The sequence below is a fragment of the Kryptolebias marmoratus genome, linkage group LG2 (genome assembly GCF_001649575.2).
Source record: "Kryptolebias marmoratus isolate JLee-2015 linkage group LG2, ASM164957v2, whole genome shotgun sequence".
NCBI lineage: Eukaryota > Metazoa > Chordata > Actinopteri > Cyprinodontiformes > Rivulidae > Kryptolebias > Kryptolebias marmoratus.
The window spans coordinates 28,923,778-28,934,582 of NC_051431.1; the positions used below are offsets into that span (position 1 = coordinate 28,923,778).

Here is a 10,805-nt window from a genome sequence, read left to right on the forward strand (position 1 = left end):
GGGGGCAACAAGTATGCCCACTCCTGCTCGGCGCCTCTCACCGGGGACAACTCCAGAGTGAAAGAGTGTCCAACCCCTCTCAAGGAGACTGGTTCCAGAGCCAGAGCTGTGCGTTGAGGTGAGCCTGACTATTTCTAGCCGGAACCTCTCAACCTGACACACCAGCTCAGGCTCCGGATGATGGCAAAATATTTTATTATTTTTCAACAATGTTTTTTGTAAATGTTCCAGGACCAGACAGAACTATGATGACATATACATGTTACAGTCTGGTTTAATTTTTTGAAATATTATTAAAAATAGAATTAATGAACATGTTGCGCTTCCCGACAGTTGTTGCCATTGTGATCTAGCTAAGCTCAAGCAGATCCTCTGACACAGCAAACTCTTTCAGCTCAACAAAGCTCGAAATCTCAAATCGAAGCTCAAATCTCGCTCTGTAGTACCCTTCAGCTGTGCCCAGTAATAGATTTCACATCATTAACAGTTTCGTAGCATGCCCTCTAAGTTTCGCCAGCAGACCAAAACTTATAAGAATGTGTGTTCACTAGGTATGAAGACATGGGGCTGCACGCGTTTCTACAGTCATCTCATTGATACATCTGAGCTTTTGCATGGAAAAGAGTGTATGCCTTTTTTTTGAATACTCTTTCTACATGAGACCCCAGGTGATGAGTTTGAGCCTTGTTAGATCACCATGGTAACAGAGGCTGAACTCATCACCTGTGGCTCCAGATCAGGTGATGAGTTCAGTTTCAGCTTAAACTGTCAGTAAGCTGTCTGTTCACTGATTCTTTAATTAATGAGATCCCAATTGCAAAACTCAGACTGAAGCAGCATTTATAAATCATCATAGTTATACCTGTTGCTGTAAGTTTTTAAATAAACCTATTGTCAAATAACAGAAATCTAAAAGTCCCTCCATCATCCTAAAGTCCGTCAGTCCACCACATTTAGATGCTGGTCAAATGTTGGTGTTTTTGTGTTTAGGTTTAACCACAATACAATGTTTATTCAGGGATATATTTTCATTTTATAATTTAATCTAATAGATCTAATTTGTGGATTCAAAATGTAGGTGAAATTATTTTATTTACCCAGAACTAATGTTTTTTTTTTTTTTTTTTTAATCAACTTACAAGATTCTCAGCAACCATGAAGAAATATGCTGGAAAGCTTGAATCCACTCACAGGTCTACATTTCCCCCTTTGCACATTGTACAAGACATTATCATCAGAACCGTAAGTTTAAACTTGTCATATAGCCTCTTCAAAATAACTGAATTTAACATTCAGACATCTGATGATTTGATGTGACTGTTACTAAAAATATTCCTATTCAAACTTTAATGACTGGTAATTTTACTGGGACATGATTTCCCCAAATAACTAAAAAAAAAAACAACTTTAAACACTGGCCTTGCAGTGAATAATCATCTGATGTGTATATGAAGTTGGTCTACTGACATCAATTGAAAGTAATTAACTTATCAAATAAAGACATTATTTCTATTTATCCTCAAAAATATATTTTTCATCAGGCTGCATGTTTTCATTTGACCAGGCCCACCTATTAATTCTCTGACATGTTTTAGACATAATTTTAATGATGGTCTCTGTTTATGACCATGTCAGGTTACAGCATTAGTTTAACTAGTTACTAGCTACTACAGAGCTAACCAACATTAGCAGTGTCATTTACTTATGTTTGACTGATTCTCACAAAGCCTCTTATTAAACTATGAAAGCCTTTTTTTAACAAACGAGTATGTTTTAAACTCACTACCACAAGCTGCAGGTGTGAGTCTCTCCTAGCTAACAAAAGAATGAAGCAGTTTCCTTCCTTTAACTTGAAGCCAGAGCATCTCTTAAATATGGTGGCCAGGAGTTCCAAGAGTTTATTTCATTAATTTTAGTTCAGCTTCAGAAAAAGTTGAGGAGGGGGTTTAGCTGCCCACCAGTTACAGGTGATGTGCAGAGAATTGCAAGTGAAGAAGTGGTGTGTGCATGTACTGCATATTCACCCCTTTGCTTTAAACCATTCCCTTCAGAAGACACATAATTAGTTAAATAAGATCTACCTGTGGGCTCTTAGTGTAGACAGAAAGCAGGCCGACCATGTTGGAGAAATTGTTTTGTTGTTTATCTCCTCTCTATCTTTACTTTTCTGTGTTCAGTTCATGTCTGCTCCTAGTTACAAAGTGATAATTTATCTTTCGGTTTTAGGCTCACAAATAGTTTTCAAAAGAAATTCTTCAATGTTGGACACAACAGGTTTCGCTGAACTATGTTCCTGCATTAAATAAGATCACGTGAGGTCTAGTGTTAGTGTTAGGTGATATAACCACTACTTTAACTCATTTATACAGCCATGACTAACACTAGACTTCAATTTTGATTTTTTGCTCAAATCCAACTTTTTTTTGCATGGTCATTCAGGTTACATTTTAAATGAGACTCTATTGTAAACAGTCTTCAGTTCCCAAAATGATCCGCATGTGCAAAAAAAGATATGACATCAAACTCTGCATGCTGCATTTACAGAAGTAAATATGGACGGTCCAAGTGTTAGGATGTGTGTATTGATTTTGAAGTTGCTGTCCAGTTGGGGCCAACTGTACATCCAAATGGTAAAATATAAACAATGACCTTTTTTGGAGCTGTGGCTGCTATCTTTGAGCAGAGGCATGTGTGGCTGCAGAGTAGAAGCCTAGAGTGAAAGGTAGGATGAAATGCAACATGAATGTTCACATTGGGGTCACTTTGAAAAACACTACATATGTATTAGATTCAGTACCACATACGGAAAAGACCTGGATGGATATGAAAAAATTGGATTTGTCATTTTGTCACATAGGGGCAAAATAATCAGAATTGGGTTGCATTTCCCCGGATTGTTAATGTAGCCCATGATTATCTCATTTTGAGATATAAGTACAGTATTTTTGGTTAAACCTTGTAAATAATACTACATGCAATCTCATGCTACAGCTTATGGGATCTTTCATGATCTATTAATGCTATGAGTAAATAACTGTCAGTGACCACGCCAAATTTTATAGCAATTCTAGTTATAGCGATTCTCTAAGTTATTGTCAGAAGGTGGGGAGACGGAGGTGAACCCAGAACTCATCGTTAAAAAAAAGGAAACTGTTTTATTAACTTAAATAAGCCAACAAAACAAAAGGCTGGTGTGGCAGCAAAAACTAACAATAACAAAATCCAAAAGAGAGGCAAGGCTAGGAGCATGGCAACAATAAACATAAACAAGCAGAATGACCCAGTGAAGAGTGAAGAACAGAGACCAGTTTTAAACACTGATTGATAACAAGGTAAGTGGGCACAGGTGAGAGATAACAATTACTGACAGGTGGAGATGGGTGTGGCAGACGTGACCAGAAAATTACTGGGGAGGTGAACAGTGACAAAGGAGACAGAAAACCAACAGACAAACCAAAAGAAGGAACCAAACTCAAAACACTGAAATTCATGACAGTTATAGCCATTTTTGTATTGGCCAAGATTGATTAGCTGTGGGAGCCATCTTAAATTGACTCCAAAAGTGAATCAGTTGTAGAGCTGCAGCCAATATTTTTTTTCTTCTTTAAGATCTGTTTATTTAACAGACAGATAGGGTTGATGCCAACAGTTATTGCCAAGGTTTTAAGTAAAAATATTGCTCTCAAAATATGTGTTGGGGATGATGCTCAGCTACTACAATACCAAAGCTCAATATCTGTAAAACTGATTTACAGTTACAGCCATTTTTATGTTTTGTAAGGCAGTGGTGGCCATATTGAATTGGGTAGACTCCCAAATTCAGTCAAACTGGAGGTTTTGAATACTTCTACTATGTAGTTGGCATCCAGCATAAAAATCTCCTGAAAATCAGATAGGCTCTTCAATGTGATGTTTTTAAATCTAGGGTTTTTGTTTTGTAGGTTTGAGGATTCTGTTTCTTTTTATCATGTTGTTTCTTGGGTTTTTGATTTTTCTTGTTTATTTTTTGAGATTATTTGTATTTAGTTTCTCAGTGTCTCCTTATGTCATCAGCCATTTTTTCATTCAGTCAATCTTGCCCTCTGTTAACCATTCACACTTGCTTCCTATGTTCATTTGTCTAAGTTGTCTCCACTTGTAATCTCTCTTCCCAGCCGTTTTATACTCCCAGTTATCAACAACTCATCAGTCTGCCATACTGGTTGCCTTCTAATTGTTCCCTGTTTATTTTAAGTGTCTTAGCTTCTTTGCATCTCGTTTTGCAGCCCCGTTAGCTTTTTGTTTTATTCTTGTTAAATTCATTTTGCGTCCTATCCTCAAGTCAAGACTGCATTCTTTAATCTTTTTTTTAAATTATATACTCTTTATTTTTTGGTGATAACCAAGTTTTTGAAGGGTGAATCTGTTCATAGATCAAACCAACACAATCATATCATCATAGGCAAAAAGATCCTCTTCTTTATTAGCAAAATCTTTCTGGGATTATACAAATTATTAAACCTGATTTTAGAGTATCCTGCTAAGTGGCTGACCACTGTTGGTAAAAGTTGCCACAGTGGCAAAAACACATTAACATGATAGTAATTAGCTTTTGAAAGGCAATTTTACCCACTACTCAATTGTGATTTCAAACCGTAGGCCAAAAGAACAATTGAAATTTAGGGATAAAGGTCAGAAAACACTAGGGAATGAGATTCAGCCCGAGTCAGTGGTGTACATCTGATTTTATGTTATAATCAAGCTTAAACATTGTTGAAATTGGGTTAAACATGTCCCTGCACCAGACTTCATGCAGTGTCTCAGTTGGATTCTTCTTATTTGCAATATGTCTTTGCCTTTGGCCTTTGTCTGTCTATCTGTCACCCCTGACTTTGCTTCTTTGTTTCACAGCAATCCTCCAAGCTTTACAGCCACTCAGTCAGTGGAGGAACGTTGGGCACTCTGCCATGTAGCCTTGGCGTCAGTTGGGCAGTCCATCAGCAGCATTAAAGACATGTTATCCACACGACTGTGTCTGTCTGGCATACAGCCCCTGATTTCTTGTCCAAGCCCCTCATGCTGCCCCGAAACTGACTCAGGGACCCCGTGTAAAGTGCAAAGAGTTCACTTCTTGCCTTATCAGCATGGTACCAGGACATCAGACTGCTTTTTTTAGGATTCTTAAAACATACACAAATAAATGAGGAGGGTAATGGGAAAAAATACTGTTCATCTGCAGCCAGGCTGCCTTTCTGGTCAAGTCATTGTTTTCTTAAAGCGATGAGAAACCAAAGAAAGCAAGCTGCTGCTCATCTCCCCTCTGTTTGTTTCATGAGGAGTACAAAGATCATGTACAACTTCTGTAAATAGATGAGAAGATTTTCAACAGACTTTTTCAGTTATACTTAGCCAGATAGTGTTCTTGGTGATTTTTTCGCTGTAGCTAAAAATATTGCTGTTTCTCTTTTGATGCTGGATATAATTGATTCGTACTGTGCTTTGTCCTCCTTCTTTCTGTTTTGATATAATGGTCACAGTTGTAAGAATCTAACATCATTACTACTTCTACTTAAAGAGTGAGTTCTGAAGCTAAGCACATTATTGGAAAGACACATTGGATTTTTTGCACTTCCCTATTAGCCAGGGAGTCAGGCAAAATGCTGTTTGATACAGTTCTGCCAAGATCTTTTGAACTCTATGTATGTGTTTGTGAATCTGTGTGTGTGGGTGTTCTGTAATCATTGGTAACATAGCTGACCCATTGTGGCAAAATGAGTCACAATAAGAAATTTTTCAATATTGAGTTGTTCTTTTTAAATTCACTATCTCAAAAGCTTCAAAATGAAACATAGTTTGTAGAAATTTGGAGATTTTTCCACTGGGCCTGGCAACAAGATAGTTTTGTTTATAAAATCGCTGATTTTTATTGGTCTAGAACAATGGAGTTCAAGCCTGGTTGTTTTTGTTGTCTCTTTGCATTGACAGACCTGATTTTAAGTGATTAACAAGCTTCTGCAGAACTTAAAGACCAGATGAAGAGTGTTGAGAAAACCAAGTTTTTAGCATTCACTCTTTTCAGAGGAACCTCACCTGACCACTTAGTTTCTCTCACCAGATCTTTGATGTTGCAGAGAAGACGGACACACAAAATGAGTCCAGACCAGAGGTTTAATTACTAATCATACATTTATTTAAACATTCAGCTGAATGGAGACAACAACTCACCAGCAAGAAGAAACAGCAGCAACCGGTTCCCAGTTGTGTCTGAAGTAATTCCCCCTTCCACTTCTTTTTATACTATAAACTGCGCCCAAGTCCAGTTTTTTGTACACAATCAACTGCAGCAGCTTATCATATCATGATGCCCTGGAACCTTCACCTTCCCTCACCCTACTTACATAACTGTTCTTTATGATTGTTTTATCATTGGCTAAGCGAAACCTCATTTTAACAATCAAATCATTCTAGCAATACCAAAGTGTGTTTATGTTTCATCATTGACTAAGTGTAAACTAATTTTTTAGCAATCAAAGTATCAGTTTGATTATATTTTAGTTTGAACTGCACTACCATTTAGCATTTATACAAGCTTTAACTGTTTGCACCTTTGTGAGATCCCTTTGAATAAAACATTATAAAGCTGTAATTAGTTTAACAGAAATGAGAAATGAGCAAAAACCATATTTTACACGAGCAAGGAAACATCTAAAACATGCAGGATAGTGGCCCTCAAGTATTAGGATTGGACACCAGTAGGAAAATGATGTCATCAGGAATTCCAGCCCTATATTTAACATGATTTTTTTGTATGTTAAAATAATAATAACTTTCATTTTGTACTTTTGGCGCTTTAACTTTGTTTCTCTTTACAGCAATTATCACAGAAGATCTGACTCCTGAGAGCCTGTGTAAGGACACAGAAAAGGTGAGGTCAACTATCTTTATCTTGCTGATTGCCTGTAAATTTCTATTTTATTTTATTTGTTTTTATTTTTTCATCAGATTTGCCTTTTGAAATGTATGATCAAACCCTGAAGGCATATTTTGAATACCAGCCTAAACAAAAATGAAATAATGTCTTTTTACAACTGAATTATCTAAATATTTTGTCTAAACATAGGCGGTTATGCATCATTAAAGTAAGGCTGAAAACAACTAGAAGTTCGGAAGACTATTTTAGGTAATGCAACAAGGATGGTATCCTTCAAAAGTATGACTACACCAGAAAATTTCAGAGCTTTTCTTCACAGATTATTTCTACAACCGCAATTCCAAAATAGTTGGGACATTGTGTAAAATGTAAATAAAATCAGAATTCAATGATTTGCAAATCTTATAATACAGAATTCTCTTCATAATGGAGCATAGTAAACTTATCAAATAAGGAAACTAAGAAATTGTAAAAGTTTGATTTTGATGGCAGCAACAAATCTCAAAAAAATAAAAATGAGACAGGGCCATGTTTTTCACTGTGAAGCATCCCCTCTGCTTTTAACAGCAGTCTGTAAACATCTAGGAACTGTGGAGACCAGTTGTAGCTTTTAGAGGCAATTTTGTCCCATTTTTTATTTTTTTGTTGTAGGTAGGATTCTAGCTGTTCAACAGTACTTCTTCACCGGAGTTTTTGTGTTACGATGAGCTAAATGTTTTCAGTTGGTGAGAGGTCTGGACTGCAGTCAGGCCAGTTCAGCATCCGGACTCTTCTGCCACAAAGCCATGCTGTTGTAATGGACACAATAGGAGGAGCTTTATCTTGCTAGGCCTTTCCTAAAAAAGATGTCAGGATGGGAGCATCTCTTGTTCTAAAACCTGTATGTACTTCTCTGTTGCCTTTCCAGATGTGTAAGCTGCCCATGCCAGAGACACTATTGTACCCCAATACCATCAGAGAGACAAGCTTTTAAACTGTGCACTGATAAACAGGCCAGATGGGCCCCTAAAATGCAGTGTCTGTAGTTTCAAAAAGAGTTTAAAATTATGATTTGTCTGACCACAAAACTTAACTAACTACTAGCAACTGTCTTAATTATTAATGCAGGATGAGTATATAGTCAATTCAAACATTCTCTAACCATTAATACAGGTCTAACACATGGTGTGAAAGTACATTTATATGAGCATTTACGTACATATACACAGTATATAGAATAGTTAATTCATGAGTTATTAAGCATGAAAAAACATTGAGTATGCTGGTTTTGGGAGTGTATAGCCTTTAAGGGTAAAGCATTAATAAATGTGTTAAGTTATAGCGTATTAAGAGTACATCATCCTTAATTAATGTTGTTTTCAAGGTTAATTAATCCTTTATTAATGATTAAATAAGGCTAAATAAAGTGTAATTAATTGCTACCACTGCAGCTACTCCACCTTAACTTGTAAAGAAAATCAAGATTAAGGAAAGTCGTAAATGTTGGTGTTACTCAGTTCATACCAATCTGGTGTCATGTTGTATTCTCTGATAATCATTTTTTCTGTGCTACTTTGTCATACAGTAAGTCAGTGACACTTTGATTTTTTTCTCTTTCTTTTCAAAGTAGTTTTTTAGAGGTGTCATGGTCACCATAATAACCCAGTCTCAACCCTATACAACTTGTAAAGAGAATTTCTGTACACTATTAAGTTAAAATACAATCAAGGTAGTTTTGAATAGTTAAATATCTTGAAAAACTGTCTCTTTTGCTTTCCTCAGATTTGTGGTTTTTGCTATCAATGTAAAATTGATTATTAATGGAAAAAACTTAAACTCTGTTCTACAAAACCTAAAAGTTTATGGTATCTTGGGAGGGAACTATAAATATATTCTAAAGGATTTGAACTGTTGTATCTTATATTATCTTATGTGCTTGCTAATTTTAAAAAGATAAGCTGTTGTCTGTCTTTGCTTAAATAACACATGAAAAGTCCATGGCTGGACTTCTCTTTTAATTACCTCCAAAGAGTAGGACAATGTTCCCTATCCAGACAAAGAACAGTGATGCCATGTGATCTGGTGTGTGGGTGTGTGTGGCCTAAAGGTGCTGTACAGTACAAAGGCCTCTTACCTCATTGCAGTGGCATTCGCTGAGAGAAAGCACAGACACAGTGTATGTCAGGGGGGTACTAAGAGCCCAGACCCCTAGACCCTCTTGGGGAGCAGCACAAGTCCCATTTAAAGCATTAAACCATCCACACAGCTGCTAGATAAGAAGCAAACATAGAGAATTACAAGGGAACTTCAAAAGTGCTAAGCTTCCCTGGTGATTTGTGAAATCTTTTGTCTTTAAAATCTAGACTGTGGGTTCTCTTTTCCATACACAATTTCAATTGAAATGGTGGCAAAAATGAGAATCAAGTATGATAGATTGTCTCTCCATGTAATCTTTGCTCTTGTTGTTCATTTTCTTTACACTCTTAGTGTTCAACGTGTAAATTAAAGGATTCCAAAACTATATAGTTTAAAGTGGTTTTCCTAATCTGGAAGCCAAAAGAACGGTCCAAAACAAAGTAGTTATCTCATCAAAGAGCACAAAGTAGTGCTCTCTGATGATTTTAAGACATTACTGGTGGTACTTGGACATTTTGAATGTTGTGCTTTCTCTTGTTTAGCATTTACAGTATACTGTTAAATGTTGACAATTGATCAAATATGCTTAGTCAATTTAGAAACAGCCAGAATATGCAATAGCTCTTTTACCACAGGTCAAGGCTAAATTCTAGTAAATTTGTTTCAAAAATACTTCCTTCTTTGAAATGACAAAAAAGAAAGATTGGCCATAGTTGAAACTTTACTTCACACATACTATGATAAGACGTTTTCTTAGAAAGTACATTTACTGGTTGAAAGTGAAGTTATCCTCGCTTATCACTCACAAAATTTGTTTCTGCTTAATTTTGTTCATGGTTGTCAGCATGTCACAGTTTTTTTATTTTCCTAAAAAAAAACAAAAAAACAAAGTCTATATAAGAAAAAAGTATTTTTCAAGCATTTAAGTTATGCCTTACTTTTTGTGATACCTCTTACTGCAAGTACAGTATGTAGACAATATGTGGGATTTTAGTAAATCTACTGAAAGTTTTCATTACGAGTCTAAAACAAGCCTTAATGTTAGACTTACAAAAGATTGTTTTTATGAATAAGCTCACAGCATGCAAAATTAATCACTAACTTCCAAGCTGTTCAAGTGTTATTCATTTTTTTCCCCTTAGCTTTTATTTAATGTAGCATAGGTCGCCTTTTTGCTGTTATGACAGCCTTTCAGCACATCCTGTAGCCTGCTATCATTAACATCTGTAGGGAGGACTCCTGGAAACATTGGAGTCATATCTTCCACCATATTATTATTGTATCTCTGCTAGACTGAAACACAAATAATATAACATTCACAAAGAATTTTGATAATAAACCAATAATGTCAGGATTTGGGTTGTTCTCTGAGTTTTCTTTTGTATTTGGGTTTATTGTTTCTTTTATTTTGTTATTTAGTTGCCTTTATGTTTAGTCTGGGTTTTGTTCAGTCTTTGTTTCTTGTGTCTTTGTTTCATGTCATCATTCACTTGTCCTCTATTATCACTTGCTTACCTGCCACGCCCATCTCCACTTGATTCTAGTTAGTAATCACTCACCTGTGCCCACTTCCCCTAATTACAGGTGCTGGTCATAAAATTAGAATATCATGAAAAAGTAGATTGATTTGAGTAATTCCATTTAAAAAGTGAAACTTGTATATTATATTCATACATTACATACAAATTCATATATTTCAAATGTTTATTTCCTTTAATTTTGATGATTACAAATGACAACAAATGAAAATCTCAAATTCATCATATCAGAAAATTAGAAT

At 35.9% G+C, this 10,805-nt stretch overlaps 1 long non-coding RNA gene across 1 annotated transcript in view; it reads left to right on the plus strand.

The window, feature by feature from the left end:
• The first annotated feature begins 1,121 nt into the window (after nt 1-1,121).
• The window catches only part of LOC119616726, a 54,720-nt gene continuing 45,036 nt past the window's right edge, over nt 1,122-10,805 (plus strand). Inside the window, exons 1-2 of the long non-coding RNA XR_005232726.1 lie at nt 1,122-1,242; nt 6,852-6,904. This is a non-coding gene — a long non-coding RNA (uncharacterized LOC119616726). The remainder of the gene's footprint in view (nt 1,243-6,851; nt 6,905-10,805) is intronic.